This window comes from Poecile atricapillus, chromosome 4 (assembly GCF_030490865.1).
Source record: "Poecile atricapillus isolate bPoeAtr1 chromosome 4, bPoeAtr1.hap1, whole genome shotgun sequence".
Classification (NCBI taxonomy): Eukaryota; Metazoa; Chordata; class Aves; order Passeriformes; family Paridae; genus Poecile; species Poecile atricapillus.
The window spans coordinates 2,447,761-2,467,954 of NC_081252.1; the positions used below are offsets into that span (position 1 = coordinate 2,447,761).

A 20,194-nucleotide genomic window follows, 5' to 3' on the forward strand; every position below is an offset into this window, starting at 1 on the left:
GTTTCTCCTTCCACCTTCCTCAGAGTGAATGTTGACAGGTGAAGGTGTTCCCCTCTTTGTGGGCTTGTGACTTACATCCCACATAAAGGTCTGCTAGGTTCTCTTTTCTGCCCAAACTGTGTCTGTCCCAAAACACAGCTCTCCTGGGTTCCATTTTCATCCCTGTACCAAATATGCTTCCTAAAAAACAGGGCAAGACTAAAGAGCACTCCTTCTTCTCGCTTACCCTATGAATGAGCAGTGATTCTGCTGATCCAAACCTCTTCCAAATTGCCAAACCCATTCATTTTGCCTTTTTAATTGCATTGGTTGTAATAAAGATCCTTTGGAGCACACAGGAGTCAGTGAGGCAGTACCTCCTGGGCTGTCAGCAGCAGCCAGCCCACCTCTTGTTTGCAGGAGGTCTGTGTCCTTTGTGCCCAGCGATCCCCAGCACCTTTCTCAGGGTGACCCATCTCTGCAAAGCCAAGGTGAAGAGTGCCACCTACTGAGTCCCCAGACCTGGCTCTGGGGACACCTGACTGTGCCTTTGAGGTTTCCCAGCTGGCACACAGCTGCAGGGGAGGATCTCAGGCAGGGTCCCTCAGATCTCAAGTTTTCACAAGTGACATCAGTCTCTTGCACTGACTTTATATTTAGACATACTGCGTTTGGATAGCAGGACTTTGGGATGAGTTTGCTCCATGCAAAGTGTTTAAAGTGTTCTTTTAAGGAAGAATCACCTTCAAAAGCAACTCAAGGATGTTTCTCTATATTACCTGCTCGTGGCATGGGGCCGCCCCAGGAGCTATTTGAAAACTGCTGCTGCTGGGAACAGCTAAACTGGTTTTGGTGCCTGTCCATTTCACTGGGTGAATATGGGGTGGGTGAGCAGGGTGTTCCTTTCTACAGATAATTCAATACTTCAGAGCCCACTGAAATAAAAAAAAACTTCAAGGGATGGACTGACTGTATTTAGCAGCAGAGATTTAGCAACAGAAGTCTCTAACAGGAGTGGTACTAGAGGCCAGATTGACTAGAATCACATTCTTAAAGCAATTAAGATCCGATTGTATAATGAATGAATTGGAGATCACCACAAAGCTGTGAGTTTCCCACCCTTGATTCAAGTTGCAAAGACCTGGGATCATCTTGTTTAGGCATCTGTTGCAAGTACAATTTATCGTGCTGTTGCTGGGAGGATGATGATAAGGGAACAAAGCTGCAGAGTTAATTAATTAATGGAAGTCGGCAGTGGGTGGGGAGGTTCGGAGGCCACAGGGTTCTCTGTCTGCCTTTGGCAGGGCTCTTGTTGCTCTGGAATGTGCTGGTGGTGGCTGCTGCTGCGAGGTGGGATCAGCTTTGATGTGCACTCACAGACCTGCTCACAGCCAGTGGGTGTGTTAGCGCTCCCCTGTCAGGCCTGGTGGCAGGAGCAGTTAAAGCCCATTTCTCTTGGAGAGAGCCTGGAAACGAGAGAAGCCGACACACCAAGATGTGCACGACATGGCCCGCGCTGGGCTCGCTGGAAGGGTGGCTGGAAGGGCCTTGGGCTGCAGCTCGCAGTCCCTGGGGGAAAACACACCACTGCTCTTTCTGTTAATGTGTCCAGGAAAAGATCGTTCTCCTTGTTTTATCCAGTGCCTGTTTTTAATCAATGGTTGAGTACGCCCAGATGAGTTTTAGATTTTGATGAATGGGAAGTTTAGTCTGACTCCCTGCTGACACAGGCAGGGCTGCAGAGCTCTGAGTGACAGCACTGAAGGGGAATGATAGTGAGGTACTGCCTTCAAAAAGTTCAAACACGTCCCTTTATCACAGTGTGATCCAAGGCATCACTCAGCAAGTTGCTACAGGTGTAAGTTATCATTTGAATACCAACCACATTCCAATAACTGCCTCTGAAACCAGGAGAATACATTTTTCAGTATTGGTCAATATTACGTCCTTCCCCTTTTGAACAGATGGGAGAACATTTTTTCTTAGCAGAGATGATAGTCCTGGGGTCCCCTGCAAGTTCAGGGAACTAGCAGCAGTGTCTAGCAAGGAGAGCTCAGCATTTAAATATGTGCCTAGTTGTTTAGAAGAGGAAACATGGAATATTTGCAAAAGCTCCTGCGGTCCAGTGAGGAGTCTGGAGTTCCAGAGGCAGAGGGGAGCCACGGGACCTGCTTCCTCACGAGTGTATATGGACTGGTTTACTCGGTGCTCCCTCCCAGAACAGTCCCCTTGGAGTCAAAGCTGGGCTGGCCAGAGGGAATTACTTTGGATAGAACTGCAAGAGCTCTCAAGAGCAAGCTCCCCTCAGAGAGCCTGCAGGCTCCAGCTCTAGGCACCAGTCCAGATGAAACCTGGGATCATAAGTTCCTGGGGAGCAAGTCCTTTAAACAGGCATGGAGGGGACAGACAGAGTAGAGCAGATAAGAAAACTGCAGGATAAAGCCTTTCTAAAGCTCAGCCCATGCTTCCTTCATTCTTGCTCTGATCCCAGTGTTTATGCAAACTGTGTGATAAGCCTCAAGAGGCTGAACCGGTTGGCTGTTGCCATAAGCAGCTGTCAGCGCCCTGTCTGAGGGCACCACTGCTCCAACAGGGGGGAAGGTCGGTGTGAGACCCAGGTTTGTTCAGCACAAACCAGAGCCAAAGCCAGTGGAACTTTTCTGGTCACCTGTTTTATTTACAAGGCTCAAGCAGCTCATCCCAGCTGCAGAGCACTGCTGAAAGAGATCAAGAGAGCATCTAACTACAGCTTTGTGTTCCGGACCACACCAGGCATGTAAAAAATAAATGACTCAAAATATTGCCAAACTGGCAACACCTGGAAGTTCTTAGTTTAATACGTTGGAAAAGTTTGCATGGATTGTGCGTCCATACAGTTAATGCTATGCCGAACACTTTATCTCCTGCCTTACTTAAAATTAGTGATGCCTGGAATAAAGGTGCCTGCTCATCTCAGCAAAGCTGCTTCCAACGTGGCCAATGAGTCCTGGGCACCCAAGGCCTGGAAGCCCTGGCTAACAGAAGCAGACTGGCATGAGGCACTTCAGCAAGCAGCATTAGCTCTCCTGTGCTGGTCTGGAGAATGTACCAGAGCCTTGCTTGTTCCTGGGAATGTACACGGAAAAGCTTGAATTCCTTGAGCTTGCCACTAGAGGCAAATTTTCCGGATCAAGGCTCTTGTCTGTTCTTCCTCTCCTTCCGATTTATGAATAGCAGAAATCAGCAGCATTCAAACTATGCGTTTGGTGGGTGTAAAAGAATGACTCATTAGCTTAATGGAGAGTTATCTGGGCAATAAATGCATGAATAAGGATTGTGACAATGAGTCACTGTTTGATTGTATGCCTCGGTGGAACAGATGCAGGTACCATTTTGCTGGGGATTGGTGTAGGGCAGAGTTCAAGATGGGTTATGGGGAGGCAGGATGCTTTTTTCAGAGCTTAACTAAAGACCTTTAGCAGTAAGGAAGTTGTCAAGCTTCACTGGATTCACACTTCCCAAACAGGGTCAGTCTCAGGATGGAAAGATCTTGGAGCTGATTAGCTAGGTGTGCCCTGCAGGGACTCTCTGCAGGATCCCACAAAGAAAGCCCAATCTTGTCCAAAGCACGTCCAAAACAGAGCCAGCTTCCATCAGACCATCAGTGTTCATCCCTGCCTGGTGTCCTTGTCCCCCTCACGTGTTGCCAGCTGGCTGTGCAGGATCCAGAGCCTGGCACGAGGCAGAGAGTGGTTGTGCTTTGGTGTTGCCATAAGGCTGTCAGCTGTGCCAGGACTTGCAGCCTGTGCCACAGCCCTGGAGCGTTCCTAGGCTGTGCCCCTCGTGCCTGTGGCACCGCTGCACCTGAAGCTTGTATGTGGTCCCATAGCTGAGGGAGGGGATCCTGGGCAGGGGTCTTCATCTGGGGGTTAGAGCTGACATTTTGGTTCAGAAGGACCTTCTGTGACTCATCTTGAACAGCTGTTAACTCCACATCAGGGTCTGGCTAGGGCTTTTGGGGCAACCCACAGTTTTGATGTCTGTTCTGAGGAAGAGGATTGGAGAGGAGGACTCTGCATGCCTAACGAGGTGCCTCGGTTGAAATGTTTAGCAGTCATAAGATCCTAAGTCATTAGTTGCTCTTTAAAGCTCTGGCCTGGAATTTCTGATGGATGGTAGATGCCAGAAAGTGAAATTGCTCTTTTGATCAAATGAATCCTCCCAGTGTGTGAGGGAGTTACAAAACTTCATTGGCACCATTACACAACAAACAATTGCAGCTGGTTTGGGGAGAAGAGTCTCCACCCTGGAGTATGGTCTGTACCACTGCTCTGCTCACGTTTTGCCAGGGACCAAACTGGATTTGCATGTGCTTCTCTAGGTGAGGCTGTACAGGAGCAGGGGCTGCAGCTGACCTGCCTGAGTTTCTGGGTCTTCTGAAAAGAGGCCAACCAAAGCTGGTGATGCAGATGTGGATGTAGCACTTGACCTTGTCAGGTTACATGGTATTTCATGAATATGAAATGAAGCTTACAGCTTATAGCTGACTTCTAGGACCCCATGTATGGCCAGTACCAGGGGGGCTGGGGTGTCTCCTACACTGGTGGAATCACTGTGCTACCCATGTTAACCCCATATCATTTATGGACATCATTCTCATTGGTGCAGTGACCTCATCTTGGGGGATGATCTTCCCCCAGAGCTCCGACCTGCCTGAGTCCCAGCAGGGAACGAGCAGGCAGCACAGTCCCCGTGCGACTCGGAACGCAGGTGTTTGATGTGGCTGGCTTCCCCAGGGCCAGCCAAATTCCCACCAGCCACAGCATTGCACTAACAGGACAAACAAGCAGCACCAACGTGGCAGCCCTGCCAGGTGTTTTGACACCAGGGAGTTGGAGGAGTTCATAGTGGAAAAACAAACAGTACCGATTGAAAAAAATACTTTTCCTTCTGCTTGACAGCTCTGGAAAGGCAATGAACTGTCAGAGTCCAAAGGGCCACGAGAGTGTTAGGCCTTGGTAATTGATGAAATCGTATGGGCTGCTGATGACAGGACACAGCAGTCTAAGGGCACATTGCTCAACTCTCCTGGCATCTTTCTAGATCTGGAGCGACTCCTTTTCTAGGGCAGAGCTGCCAAGGGTATCTAGCAAGGAAATGGCCGAGCTAATATGGCTTGTTGGAGTGAATGCCTTCAATCCAACCTCAAAATGCAGGTCAGCATCTGCTTACAGCAGTCCTCTAGATTGTGATGTTAGTGTAAATATGTCATGAGTAAACTTTGCACACACACAGTCTGACCTTTCCCCCCTGTGCCACATCCATGCAAGATCCAGGGAGATCAGGGAGCACTTTTATTTGCAGGACTTACAATAGTCCTTAGTAGGACTTAGTTTTGTGTAGGAATACAGGACTGGAAAGTAATTCAGTGCATCAAGTCCAGGCACTGCATGGCAAACTAGCACCTTAAATAATCCAGATAATTCATTTATCATGCTCCAGTTTAAAGCCACTTGGTTTTCCTGCCCCAGCTTCCCTGGCTGAAGGGTGACATCAGGATGTCAGTGTGCATCCATCCCTGCTGAGTGCCTGCACACCTCTTACTCTCTGCTGAACTGGGCTTGGACACGAGTTTAGTCCTTAACACATTTCACATCACCTTGCTGCTTTATTGTGGACTCGCAGCCTCAGAAGATTTGAGCTTAAGAGTGTGGAAATCCCTTCTGGAAAAAAAACAAGCAAATGAAACAAAATTACACAGGGCACAACAGCCTGTAAAATTTGACACTCGTGCTTATCAGGGATTCCATTCCAGTTCTTCATTCTGGTTTTGTATTAGCCTTATACTTCAAAAATTAAAAAAGACTCATGGCAAAAAATGACAATGCTTTATTTCTACCAAGCCAATAGTTGGTGAAGGTGAAACAGTTTCTGGCTGTTGTGGTGTTTTGCATGAGGCAGTGCCATAAACAGCATTTAGTGACAGCAGCCACCGACAAGAACCTGCAAAGTTAACATGTAACATTCATGTAAAATAAGCTTTTCCTTGTCCTTGGGATTGTGGGCTTGAAAGCTCAGTAAATGTGCTTCTTATTTAGAGTTTTGAGTATAAGACTAATGTTTCCCCTCTAACAGTCCTGTTCTCTTCTCCAGATCTGATTTTCTAGCTGCTTTATGTCTGTCTTTCATGATGGTCCCTCGTCCCCTTTGGCAGATCATGAGCTGCAGAACACAAAGGACATGAACTGCTCTCTTTTTTTGCAATTATTTAGGAAGGTTTCTTTTTTGTTGTTTTTTGGTGGTAGTGGTTTTTTACCTGTCTTTATGTACCACAAGAGACGTTGTGGTTTGTCATTGTAGGATCTTGTTGTTTCTGACTCCTCAAAGAAAGAGCGATAACATCAGCAGACTGCCAGGGAACAACAGCATTTGATGTCTGCCACAGGGCTGGTTGTGTGTCAGGGCACAGCTGTCCTGGAAGCCCATACAGAGATCCCCACTCCTCTCCATGAGGATCAGACCAGGTGCTCTGTTCTTTTCTGAAAGACAGGAGCAGGGAGTGTTTAATGTGGAGAACAAGCAGAGCATGAACGAGTCACTAGTTTGTGCACACGGCTGCAAAGCAGACACGTGATGGCACGGCTAATTACGGGTTCAGATTCACTTGCTGTTCAAGTGGGCATTTTCCACTCAGGTTAAGGCTTCCCATGTGATCCAGCAGAGTCCCATCCACAAGCCCATTTCATTCACCCCTCTGTCCTTTCTCATGTGCCACAGAGAGGCCAGAGAGGGAGAGGAGAGGGAGAGGGAGAGACACTGCTTGTGCTGCGAGCATGTCCCAGAATCTGTAGCAAGCCCTGAAAACTTCAGGCTTCTCTTGGTGTCAGTCAGGCCCCTCTCCACTGAGGCTGGCGGGCACATGTCAGCCCTACAATAGCAGATATAAAATAAAAATCAGGGCCCAGGTCTGAGGATCAGTGCCCTTCCCAGAGGGGAAAAAAACAAAAGAGTTCTCTCAGTGCTACGCCCTTCCTTTCCAACCTCTCCCCTAAAACCAGGTTACCCAATTCCAATATGATTTACCTCACAGCTGCCACTTTGAAATGCTTTCCTCCTGTCATCCTTGTCTACCCCTTGCTATTAACCACTCTGTCACATGCCTTGCATGGCATGACTTAACCATCTGAGACTTTGGACTCGATTTACATATATAAACAAATAAAAAAATACATACCTGCAGTTGCCGTGGCCAGCTGCCTGAGCAGTAGCTGCATTCCTACATCATGACATTGGACAGGGACACAGATGGGACTTGCCTGAAGTGCTCCTCGCTGAGAGCCGTTGGCAGCAGCCAGTGCCTCTGCTCCCACAAAGATATAAATCCAGCCAGGTCTGCGCCTTCTTGTGCAAGAAGCTTGCATCTGCTCCAGCACATGGCCCAGGAAATGCAGCCAGTGGTGAGGGAGTGCTTGGGAATGTCCATGCAGGAGCTGAGGTGCAGCTGTATCCCGGTCATACACACCAGGCCTGGTCCTGAATCCCGTCTCCATCCGACAGCTTGCAATGGGAAAGGAGAATTGCAAGGGCAGGATGGGGGAACAGATAGATGTCAAACCCTGACTTCCTTTACATAATCAGCAGCCTCCCTTTGCCTTCTGCACGTGAGCAAAAGCCTCAGCTCTGTTGTCTCTCTGGTGAGAGCCAGGTGCAGCCATGGCCCAGGGACCCACTCTGTCCCTAGTGCCTGACCTGCCGGAGCGTGGCACCTCAGCTGCAAGGCCCCGTACATCTTGTTGCTGCCATGGGCACTGCCAAACATCCTGCTAGTTTAGTTTCATCTGCAAATGTCAAAGCTTAGCTCCTGTCTTGAAAATTTTGGCAGAAACAGTTCCTGATATTACAGCCCCCAGCTGAAGGTGGCTCAGAGAAACCCAAAAATCTCTGTTGCCCTGTCAGAATCCAGGCATTTCTTCCTTGAAGTCCCAAGGGAAAGAAAGGTATAGTCAAAGCCCTGCTTTGTCTCAAGGGCGCGTTAAATGCTCAGCCCTTCCTGTTGAGGGATTTTGGGTAGGACATGTGAGGAGCTAAGGTTAATAAATGATCAAACACGCTGTTAACAGTTAACATTTCTTGGCATCGTGTGAAAACCATCGCTAGCTCCTGTGGCAGGAGCGAGAATACCCACATGTTTTAAGCCAGGCATGTGTTTAAACACTTGAGTCAATTAAAACTCCAGGGCAGCACAAGTTTCATTAATAATAATAATCCAGTGTTTCACCACAGGATACTCTAATTGTTCCTCATGGGGATCCCAGCGACAGAAGATTAACCTTTTAAGAAGCTCACACGATAACATTCAAAGCACTACTCAAAATGATAATGAATTGCCTGTTCATCTTGTAGACTTTGATGACAGCAACCAAAACAATGCACGTCGGGTAGCTGGTTTGGGGGGCAGACTTCCCCTGGATTACAACAAAGGTTTGGATAACAATTTATCACGGTTTAGTACGTCACGATGCCTCGCTTTTCCAATTCAATATTCATAAGACCCTTGGGAACTTTGCAACCCAATAATTAAGCCTCTCTGCTCTATTGGGAAATAAGCAGGTAGGAGCAGCACAGCATCTCAGCATAAGCCAGGAAAAACCCAGATGATTGATGTGATTTGGGAAATCCCACGTTTAGATGGCCTTGGTGCCCAGTCCTAGGAGGCAGCTCGAAACTTTATCCAACGTGGGCCTCCTTGCCACGTGATAACTGTGCAGGAGGCACTGCCTGTGGAATTAAAACAGCAAATTAAAGCAACAGAGATCACCCAGAGAGGTGAAGACTGTCCCAGAGACACCTGAGGAACACTCTGTAAGCCAGGATTTGTTATCTTCACCTAACCCACAGCCACCCTGGCCTTCTCTCCACACTGTGCTGCTTGTGACTCAAACACCTTTAGCCAGGAACCGTGCAGGAAAGCTGTCTGGAGCCAGTGTGCAACCACACAAGAGACCGGTGTGTGGAATCACGGGAGCACTCACCCATCCATGGCACCAAGAGAACGCTTGGTGTGCCAACAACGGCAGCTCAGCATCTTAGCAAAGTAATTAACTCTTCCCAAAATTCAGGATAAACACATAATAGAAAGAAGCTGACAGGGAGCATATGTGACAGAAAGCAGATGAGGAGACAGATGCAGCCTAGGTGAAGGGTGATTGTGGGTTATACTGGAGGGGTTGGTAAATGGTACCCTTTCCATGTGCTGGTCTGCCCTGGTCTCCATGTGCCATGTCACCCTGAATAAAGAGGCCTTCCTGTTCAATCCTCCTTAGGATCTATCTTTATGGGTGGGCAAGGCCAGGAGCAGCTGAATCAGAGGCAGTCTCTGGAGCCCTTGGGCTGCATCCAGCGGAGGAGCAGCTGCCTGCTGGGCTGCTCATAACGGGAGGGGCAGCCCCTGGAAGCAGCAGCAGCAGCAGCAGCAGCACCCCGGCATGTCAGCACAAAGCAGCCGGGCACCTGGCTCTGGTGACTCACTGTGACAGCAAACGTGCCCTTCTGCGCCGAGAGCCGCCGTGGGGATCAGGCCCCAAAGCCCAGGGGCCGCTGTCCCCAGGGCCACCTCGCCTGCTGCCATCCCTGCCAGCCTGGGGCCTGCACGGAGCCGGGCGCTGCACGGGGCTCTGCCTGCACCAGCGCCACAGCACCGGGAGCACAGATGTTATCCCAGGGCAGGTTAAAGCCGGACAGAAAGTCAGCATTAAAGACAGATGTGAAGATAAAAACGCTCAGATTTCCATCGATTTGCTTTGCCACATCATTCGCAAAAGCACTTTGATCTTGACTCATCTGTTGCTATAATTACTGAGCGATGGTTGATGCAAACACGCTTCCCACTGCGGCTGGGTCACTGCAGCGAGGACTCCTGATCGAGCGCTGACCCAATCCTGCGCTCCCGTCCCTTCTCAGCTCAAAGGGCTTCACAGTGAGGCTTTGCTTTGCTTTGGAGATCAGAACTTGTTGACTGGCAGGCAGTTAGCTCTCTGCCATCCGTAGGGAGCAGGCACCGTGGAAAGAGGCGCTGCTACAGGGGCAGGCTCTAGAGAGAGCTCGTCACGGGCAGACAAGATGCGGAGCTGTGCCTGGGGGTAGTTCAGGATCAGACAGTTGGGGTGCTTATCTGTGGGTGATCACTTCACCTTTTGATGTTCCCTGGCTGCTGTTTGGACAAGCCCATTCGGGAGCTGTTCCAGAAAAGCCGCTCCACTTTACGGTTTTAGCAGAGTAAGGCAGGACCTGATCCTTGATGTAAACACGCCTTCAATAAAACAGGTGCATTTTATCTCCTGCAGTTCCCTGCCTCCAGCAGCCAGGTCAGTCCTGTGCTCCCTCTGCTCCCTCTGCCTGCCTGTGGCATTCCTAGGGACAGGCTGCAGCTTGTCCAAGGTTCCTTTGATGCTGCCTGTGCAGGCTGCAGAGGGTGAGTCGGTGCTGGGGACAAAATGCTGCTTCATGGAAAAGGGAGAAGGGAATTCACTGGCAGCAGGGGTGACAATGGGAGAAGCCCCTAACCTCCTGGGGACCAGAGAGAAAGGAGGGACTTTAAAGATGGTGTCTACCCTGAACGTGCTTGCAGATGTGCAGGGGCAACTGGGGTGCCACTGCCTTTCTCCAGTCTGGTGGGTGACATCCTGCCGTTTAAAGTGAGAGGCTGCCTTGGTCCTACAGGATCTTTCTGCCCTTTCTTTCTCTCCATGCCAGTAGCAGGAATTACCTCAAAGGCCCTGAGTCACGGACAGCCACATCAGCCCAAGCCTGTGCCCTCTGGTCTTTAAAAAACTCTACCTAGAGCAGGTCTCTCATCTATATTTAAAGGCCAATTGAACCAAGTAAGCCATGGCCAGCTGGAAAGGGCTTTTTATTGTTTTACCAGTTTCCACTTTGCCATATCAGTGATTTCCATTTTCACTTGTCCTTCTCATCCATGGAGTTTCACTTGCTCCTGGGGCAGTTCCAGTCAGCTTCCAATATCTTAGCAATTGCCACAGGGCGATTTGACTTAAACAATTAACGTAACGAGTAGCACACAGGAAATGAGAGGAGAAAATATTTATGGGAAATGGAATTTTTGAGGAACAGGCCACTTAGTGAAGTTTGTCTGAGATGCTCTGCTTGGAGGTTCTTTTGCTTATATGTCACACAATTTCTTAGGCAGGAGATGGAGCAATTTCCCTGTATATGTAACTGTCAGCTCTTTATAGTAGAACCACAAAAGGGGGTCAAGTGGGAATGCTGACTTTGAAAGGCTGAGATTTCAGGAACTGAAGATCAGTGTGGGAAGTTTTGCTGTTGCAGTGATGATACAAATTTAAAGAAGAAGAGCCTTTTCCAGGTTTCTTTTGCAATGGATCAAAAGCTGACTAGCTCATTCCAGTGGGTCAGAGTCCAAAAAGGCTGCAGCTTGTCCCAGGCCTCCAGACATCCTTGACACCCTCAGCCCCGAGCACCAGTGGTGCCCAGGCCGGGTGCATCTGCTCATCAGGCAGCCTTTTGCTCATCAGCCAACCATACTCTTGTACAGGGCATTCTCCCTCTTTCTTCCCTTCCAGTATCCTTTACAGAGGCACTGCTCCCCTTCCCTTATCCTAGCTCCAAAGGATACCTGTAATTTTCATTAATTTCTGTGTGTTGAAATTTGCTTTCACAATTATGTTTATTACCGTCTTATCTCTTATATGCAATACATCGTTTCTGCCTTTTGACAAAAAAAAGTATTGTCACCATTGTCAAATTGAAACACACTGATGTTATGGCAACAAAGCAATTGCACCGTGAGACAGCAAGTTTGTGTTCTTCAGGATTCCTGTTCTGTGGGAAATGGACAGCTCAGGAGTTTTGTTCCTTTCCAAACATGGAAAAAAGTTACAAAGCACTGCTGATTGAGAAGAGACTGGAGTGACAATTAATACAAATGATTCCCTAGCTAATGGGAGGTGCTCTCTGGAAGGAAGGAACACCTGAGACCTCTCATACCTGAGAATAGCTCAGCGTTAGCATCACTGAACTGCTGAGGGATTCCAAGCTCCATGTGACCTCTGGCCCATCGGCCTGGTTAGCAGCTCCTGGGTGGGAAGGCAAGTGGAAAAGTACTGCCGAGGTGCAGTTCCCTCAGCTCCTCCTCAAGAGCCAATGACACGGAGCAGCACGCCTGCTATCCTGCATTTCCCAAGCGTGCTGTGTGCTGGGGAGGGAGCTCTGCCATGGCTGCAATAGATGGAGCTGATAACGTGTGCCCACGGCTCCTACCAGGAGCAGGGCACGTGAGGCATGGCTCAAGGTGGCAGCACCAGGAATTCTGTCACCTCTGCTTGATCTGCCTTGATTGCAGAAAGGACCAAAGCATCTAGAAATAGTCCTTGTGAAGGACTGGAAGGAATACTGGGGTTTAGGTCACAAAACAAGCAATTATGTGCCAAGAGGAAACTGCCCAAATGTTCTCAATGCATTGTTGCTCTTTGCAAGTTCACCTTCATGGTGCGTCACTTTCAAAGGGTCAGTCGTATTTCCAAAAGACACGTGTTTCTGGATTACACTTAATTGTATAATTAAAGGAACTGGGGAATGTGGTGGGCACGGGGACAGCAGTCCAGGAGCCCCTGGGTGTCCTTTCCTAAGATGTGACTTTCCTTACTGTGCTCGCTGCTCTGCCCCAGAGGCAGCACAGCTGTCCCAGGCTGCCGAGGAGCCAAGGCCTCTGCAAGGAGTGACACTGACTGGGAGAGAGGTGAGGAGCAGCCCATTCTGAGACCTCTCCCCGGACCCTTCTTGTGTTTAATGAGGCTTTTCTGGTAGGAAACAAAGCAAAGAGAACCCCCCCAGCCATGGGGAGAGTCCTGACGGCAGGAAGGAAGTGATTAGATGGTGACATTCAGAGCTCCCACTCATAGCCAGCCCTTCCCTACCAAAAGGAAGTGTTCCTGCTTTGAAGTTTATTTGGAAAGCTTTAAAAATACTTACTAATTGAGGAACACTTTGCAATGTAAATATGCTCCCTAGGTACACTAAGAATTAGATAACAAGCTCATAGCCCTTTCAGGAGCACAGCTTGTCACTGCCAGAGCCTCCCTGAGAGGCCTTGGGTCATCTTTTTCCCTTATTCACAGTGAGTGGCGTGCTGCTCAAGCAGAGATTCAGACCTGGTGAAATGCCATGCCAGGGAGGAAAGTATGGGCCTGTTGTCCCAGCCATCTTCCTCCTTGTGAGTATTGTCCATATTTGCCTTATCTGTAAAATACCCACCTCCAGATGGTGCCCTGTAATCTTTCCAGCTTTTGGATCTCTGTGGAGGAATAGTAAAGGTGGGAGCAAATATGTTTTATGTAAGCAGCAATCCTTGAGGCATCCCAGTCTGGTTCTAGCAATAAATGTAGCCTTCCTTTGAGCTCATGGAGTCAATTCCCTTTGCACATCTCTCAGCCAGCCCTGACTGCCCTGTGTCAGACTGTGACCCAGCTGTATAGAGAGAGACTGGCTGGCAGCAGCGCTCCTTTGACACTTGCGTCATGCTGAAGTGACTCAAGGAGGTCAGGAGCAGGTCTTCAGTGTGTAGAGAACCTCCTCTTCAGAGGAAACCGGTCACAGGAGATAGCAAGGGCTGCTTTTTCACTCACTTGATAACGCCACTGTAGAACTAAGAATGAACGTCATGCACATTCAGTCATTTGCAAATAATCGATCTAAAGTAAATCATCCAGTTACTTTTCCTTCAGGTGTAGACAGCTTCCAGCTCCTGGCTGGGTGGGGGATTTCCTGTCTGCGTTTGGTTTGTACCTTTTCCAAGGCCTGCGGTTTGCCAGCTGCTTCGTGCCTCCCATTAACACCTGCTGCATGTTCAACTCACTTCTAATTTTATGACCGGGGGAGTGAGGCCTGCCTCCTGCGACTGGCAGAATCTATCCTGGCAGCTGGGTCTGGGCCTCCTTCTGCCTGCTGTGAAGCCAGAGGGCTTGCTCGCTTTTGTTTTGCCAAAAATTACCTCGAGAGTATAGAAAGGGAAACCAAATAGAAAGGGAGCAACACGGAAGCACGGCTTCCAGGTTCTCTCTGTTCATCTGCCAGCGGGCTATGCAGAGCTGTGCATTCCTCTAGAGTGTACTTTGCCCCTTGGTCTCCAGGTCTGACACCTTTTGAGATAGAAGCCATCTGAAATGGGGATTTCCATCGCTCTCTTTCTTTCCAGAGGAGCCTGGGACTTGGGGCATTCTTTGGGGGCCTAGATAGGTGCAAGGCATACACACACACTCCTGGAAATGTGGCTGGAAAAGCAGAGAGATGCAGGGAGAAGCTGAGGGTGGGCTCCTCTCGCAGGTCCAGGTCACAGGCACCAGATGTGAGCGTGCAGCTGAGGCAGCTGCAGGGCTCCAGCTCACACACACACACTGCTGAATGTCAGGCGCAGCAGGCACCTGGAAACAGCAGGAAACACGTCTTTGGCAGCATCCTCCAGAGAGAGCAGTGCTGCTTTCCACTGCTGGCATAGGAGGGGCTTTGGGAAAAAGCTGCTGTCAATCCTGTCATCTTCTCAGAGATGGACAGGTGCTACATCGCCCATCCTGTTATCCTGACACTTCACTTGGGACATTCTTCAGGGAAATACAGAAAAAAACCCTGAAAAATCTGCAAGTAACAGGTATTTGTAGACAGGTTAAACAGTGTGTACATGAGAAGCAAATATTTTGGCTAAGGTCCTGTTGCATTCCCGAGCAACAGGGAAGAAGGAATAAGGCAGTCATGTTACCTGCTGAATCAGAAGTCTGCTCCTCTGATGAGGAGCTGGGAGCGTCACCAGGAGCATTAAACTGGAGTTGAAGTTGGAGAAAATTTCCACATAACCACCCCATTGTAAAAGCTGCGTTGCAAGGGTAAAAGCAGAAATGGGGGGAAATTTCTCACTCATTCTTTTCTGCTTTCTATTGAGGTCAACGCAGGAGATTTCTAGAGCAAAGGGCAGAGTGACTCAAGTGTACGTGAAACTTTGCCGGGAAATTGTCTCAAGTCCCACAGTGCTGACATCAGAGCACTTCACCCCGAGCACTGGGCCCTCACACGCTCTGTGTGCAGGGCAGGGGCACTCAGCTTTAGGTGCCCAGGTCAGGGATTGTAGGGATGATGCAACCAGTGCACAACCAGTTCTCAGCTTGGGCTAAAGGGCACCTGATGGAGCCGCGCTAAGTCCAGACGCTGCTGCGGACTTGCAGAGCACACAATAAACGAGGAAAGTGGCAGCCCCTGTGGCTGCCTGTTTCACAGAACCATAAATGAGGAGAAGTTTCACAGGAATGGGAATGTCTTGCTGGCTGCTGCCAGCGAGAGCCTGGAGTGACGGGGTCCCTGCAGCTGAGTGTGCTCAGAGTAGAAGCCTTGTATGAATTGCCCAACAGTTGCCCCTGTGGTTCCCAGTGAAGCACATAGCGTGTAAGATAACATCAGCTGCAGACAGCTGATGACAAGGTGAGTGTGTAGGTGTCTAAGAGGTTTTAAAAAAAACAACAGAGGAAGTTTGTTCTTATCCAAGCGGATTTCCTGGAGAGGTGAGTGACATGTTTCCACTCTATCTTTGGCATATGCCTGTACATCTGGCATGCTGAGGTCTGACAACCTCATTCATTTCTAGTTGCCCTTAAAAATACTGTGTTAGAGCCTGCTCTGTCCCTGCCTCTGCTGCACCCACCCCTGCCCTTGTGCCCTGTCCAGGGCAGCTCAGGGGGAGGGAGCAGGGGACAACTAATCTCTCTCCATGGAGAGCATCTTGCTGCTGCCACCCTGGCATGCCATGCCTGCTGCTTTGGGCCAAAACTCTCTCCTGCCACAGGCACATCCAGTAAATTGGATCCTTGGTAGTCCCTCCTATTCCTGTGCTCGTTTGTGGCTGTGACAGGCCACACAAGGCCTTTGCCCTTTTGCTCATCACCAGGCATCCTAATAGGTCTTCTTTGCTTTAGCCACCTTGGAAAATGTTTTTCTCTTGTTTTAAATAAACTTATGTCCTGACACTGAGCCAGCTGCTAGAACTGTTATAGCTTGAGGATTACCGGGATTAGATAGCATGGGAGTAAGTTATATTATAGCTGTTTGCTGGCAGCTCTGTTTAAAACCAAAAGCAGCCATCCAGTTAGCTTGGAAAGCGTTCCACTGGTGTAGCCTTCGCATCCCCGAGGCTTTCATTCCAGCCTGCTGGGGCTGCTCCATCCGTGAGTAAACCATGACATCTGGTGGCCACACTGGAGCTTGGCAAGCGCCAGGAGCCCTGGCAGCAAAACGTTCCCAGGATCGCTGGGGCAGGCCGTGATGGATACAGAACCATGCCAGGGGATAAACAAGGGCTAAATAATCACCGTGGCAGATCCCTCCCTCCCAGCTGCACACGTGTCCCCGAGCCACTGGGAGAATAATACAGCCTGGGGCAAACCTGCTGGCCTGCTCTCAGTTTAGCCTGGATGTGAGTGTTCAGTGGTGAGAATCTGTCCCCACTTGAGGGTCAGGAAAGCTTGTGTCAATCAGCTTAAAGCTGTGCATGCCAGGACTCCCCTGATTCATGTGGGAACACCATTTCTCCTTTGCCTTTGAAGCATGTGTCTGTCTGGGGGATGAGCTCTTTACTCAGTGCCATGTCTGGATGTGTGATGGGTTTAGAGGTGTGAACACTCCGCAGAGAAGGAGCCTGTGGAGTCAGAGATGTTGAGCAGGCAGCAGCCTGGCCCCACTGTGCACCTACTTTGTGTCTTAAGCTGCAAATAGCAGCCGTGTAAACCCTTTGTTCTGGGGAGTGTAGGAACAGACAGGGCAGGCTGAAACTTGGATTAATGATACAGAATGAGTGAGGTGTTTCAGGTGACATCCATAGAAGTACGTCAAGGTACAGGCAAGAAATGTGTGTGCAGAGGAGGAGCAGGTGACTTGGGAGATTGAGGAACAAATTTAGAGTCATGCAAGGGCTGACAAAGCTTCTCCTTAGACTTATGTACTTCCGTGAGCTGGATCCTATTTTGTTGGAAAGCAGCGTGGTGGAGAAGGGCATAAGCACCAGCTCTGTCTTTGGCCCCAGCATGGCTCCAGTGTAGAGGCAAGAAGCCCAAGAGCAAGGTGGTTTCCTGTTGTGGATGCACAGCTTGCCTTCCTGGGGCTCACCACATGGCTCCCTGCTATAAGATGGGGTCCTTAGAATTTCCTGCCTTGCCTTCAGCCCTGCTGCACCTGACAAGTCGGGAGCTGTCAGGGAAGCTCTGGGAATCCCTCTTTGGTGGTGGAACTCAGATGAGAGCCTTCTCACTCTGTGGAGCCTCTGGTGTAGTCTCAGATGCCATCCCGCATTCCCTGGATGCAGGGAGCGCAGAGCCAGGCACATACCCGTGCTGCCCTGCTCGTTTTCATGGACATTTGGAGACGCTGCCAGGGACCTGCCTAGAGGCCAGGCTGTTGTGCCCTTGTCTGAGTGGAGGTGCAGCAGGAGAGGAGCCAGCTTGGGCTCATTCCTGCAGGAGGGGCTGGGAGCTGGGAGCTGTGTGCTCCGTGCCAGCGCTGGGAGCTGGGCAGCACGTCCCTGCCCTGTCTGTCACGTAGGCTGCACGGAGATAGGATCTGGCTGCAGGGGCTGCACCTGCTGACACGGCTGGGGGGTCCCAGCTGTGCTCTGCCTCAGGTCTCACCAGGGATCAGGGCTAATTCATTTTCCTTGCTGCTGAGCTCATCTGTCACTTGCTGTCCCAGGGCCAGTGTGAGGCCACTGTGTAACACTAACCCTGGAGCACGTTTCTTCACAAGGAAGAAGGCACGGGTCCCTTCTGGCCTGGCACTAGGATTTCCCTGCAATCCGGCAGGCTGTCTGCCCTGGGGTCTGTCACTCTGCTTCTGCTCCAACACCTGCTGCCTGCCAGCAGCATTAATGACCCCTGACTGTCCCCTCCTCGCCCAGCAGTGACACTTGCAGCCTCAAGGCACAACACTGCACCAGTGGTATTTTTGGCCTTGGCCTGACCTTCACATCAGCCTCAGCTGATGCCGTTGCAAGGCTGTTGCATCACCATTTGCTCCCTGTAGGATGTCCTGTATAGAACAGTGTCATAAGGTTACTGGTTTCTTATAGAAGTGACAGGACATGATCACAAGCTTGTTCAGACCCAGATCTTGTTTCTGAAATGTCATTTCAAATAAGTGTCATGTTCTAGCACCTGCTTAATGGAGAAAAGTAGCTGGATATGTTCAGTAAAACCCAGAACTTGCACAATGGAGGTAAAAAATTAACAAAGAGCAGCTTCGAAGTACCACAAGCCTATCTAGTGGCAGATTCACCACAGAGAGAGCCTGTGGGTTTTAAAAGTCGCTTGAGCTGGCTCAGCATGCCAGGGGAGCATGGGGACTGGAGCTGTAGGAACCAGCTCCCCACAGCCATTTGTGCAAAGGGACGCTTTGGGGCTGTTCCGTGCACAGCGGTGCCGTGCGGGTGTGAGGTACACGTGGCACAACAGTCACACCTCCAGGGGCAGCTGAGAGGGGCAGTGAGCAAATCAGCAACCTATTGCACTTCTCTGTCCACAGCAGAGTTTGGAGCAAAGTGCAAACCTGGCCCTCCACAGGGGCTCTGCTCTTGTCTGATGGCAGTTGTCCTGTTGCTGCTGTCCATCCGCACATAAACGCACAAAGCTGAGCGGGTAACCCAGTCAGCGTTCTATTTAAAGGAGATGCTGCTTGCTGAACACTTGGGCACTCGTGAGGAGCAGGAGAAAAGGTCCTGATCCTCCTCCAGGTCTTTCAGGGGCTAAGGGAGGAACCCTGCAATGGGACAATGGCAAATGCCATGACTGCAGGTGGTATGGGGGCCCTCACCTATCTCAGGAGGTGTTTGCCAGCATTAAATCCCCCACAAGCAGCGGCCACTCACAGCACTGCCAGCTGTCCAAGGGCTGTAGTGAGTAGCTGTGTTCCACCTGCCTCACCCCAGTGCCACACAGGCCAGGGCTGCTTGCATGACAGCCAGCTTCCCCCTCAATTAGTCTCCAATCTCTCCCTGTTCAAACTTCTTCTCATTCCTATAGTTTAAAGAAAGAGAGACAATCTTTCTGGCAAAGTATTCACAAAAAGAAATATCTCTTATGTATGCACTGCTGAATCCTTTGTTGAAAATAAATTCTAGGAAAAACTTGACACAAAGGAAGAGGGTTTGGCAGTTTTTGAGCTTGCAGGAGACCAGCAGCTGGCAGAGGTTGGTGACCAGGTAACACAGGTCAGGCTGCTTTTGCTTCCCTGAAATCCATGTTTTGGAAACAACTGGTGCAGAAAATAGTGTAGCACCTGCCATAAAGAAATGCCAAAGCCTTCCCATGTTCAGACCATGCAGCACATGGCTGTTCCTGGAAACCCATGATGGAAAGGGTGTACATGAAGGGATCTGCACTGCCTGGTCTGGATAGGGTGTGTAAGGCTCTGCTGTTAGCACATCCTCATCAGAAAGTATTGCTCCTGCTCTTCTCTCCTGGTGCTCTCTGCAGCTCAGCATCTCTTTCTGTTCCTCTGTATCATTGTGAGCACACTCAACGAGGAAAGAAGAAATCTGTCATGGATTTCCCTTCTTGCTGGCAGCAGCAGCTGCTGGCTTTGACAGAGACCCTGTGCCAAGGGTCTGAATGCTGTGCAGAGAGGAAAACCACCCTGTGTCTGTGATATCCCAGTCACAGTGGGACAAGAAAAGATTCCTAAGAGCTAAGAATAAATTTGATTTTCATGACACAGCCAAGAATGCAGACAAGTGAATACCTCCAATTGACAGTAATAGTTATCACCAGGCACGTCTACTACGGGCGGGAAGGCAGACCACTGGGATGGTGCAACAAAGTAATCTACAAAACAGGTTTTCTAATTGGGAAAGGCACTTTGAACAGGATTTTTTACAACCTGTTTGTAACCAGTTAGTCTGTCTCCTGAACTCCTTACCCTCACCTTGTTATCTCTTCATTCATTTCTTGCAATTTTAAACATTTTGAAGTTGCATCCAAAAGAAAGAATTTCCTAAACATAACACTGCAGAGAATGGCAACAAAAAATAAGTTGCAGAGTGCCATCTTTTGGGAGGAGTGCCATTGTCCAGGTCTGGCTGCCAGATGAACAGGTCCCTTCCAGGGTAAGGCCCCAGCAGCACTCAAATGCCTTTTGCTTCCCTGAACTGAGGCTGTGCTCATGCATCACCCCCAGG

At 49.7% G+C, this 20,194-nt stretch overlaps 1 long non-coding RNA gene across 2 annotated transcripts; it reads right to left on the minus strand.

Annotated features, from left to right (window-relative positions):
- Window positions 1-5,129: 5,129 nt before the first annotated feature.
- On the minus strand, window positions 5,130-7,997 carry LOC131578478 (uncharacterized). Of its 2 annotated transcripts, XR_009277503.1 has the most exons (3): window positions 7,193-7,997; window positions 6,275-6,886; window positions 5,130-5,681 (listed from the first exon to the last, which is right to left on the minus strand). It is a non-coding gene; the product is annotated as an uncharacterized LOC131578478 (long non-coding RNA). The 2 variants fall into 2 exon arrangements; XR_009277502.1 differs by lacking the exon at window positions 5,130-5,681 and having other exon boundaries at window positions 5,825-6,886.
- Window positions 7,998-20,194: the final 12,197 nt, after the last annotated feature.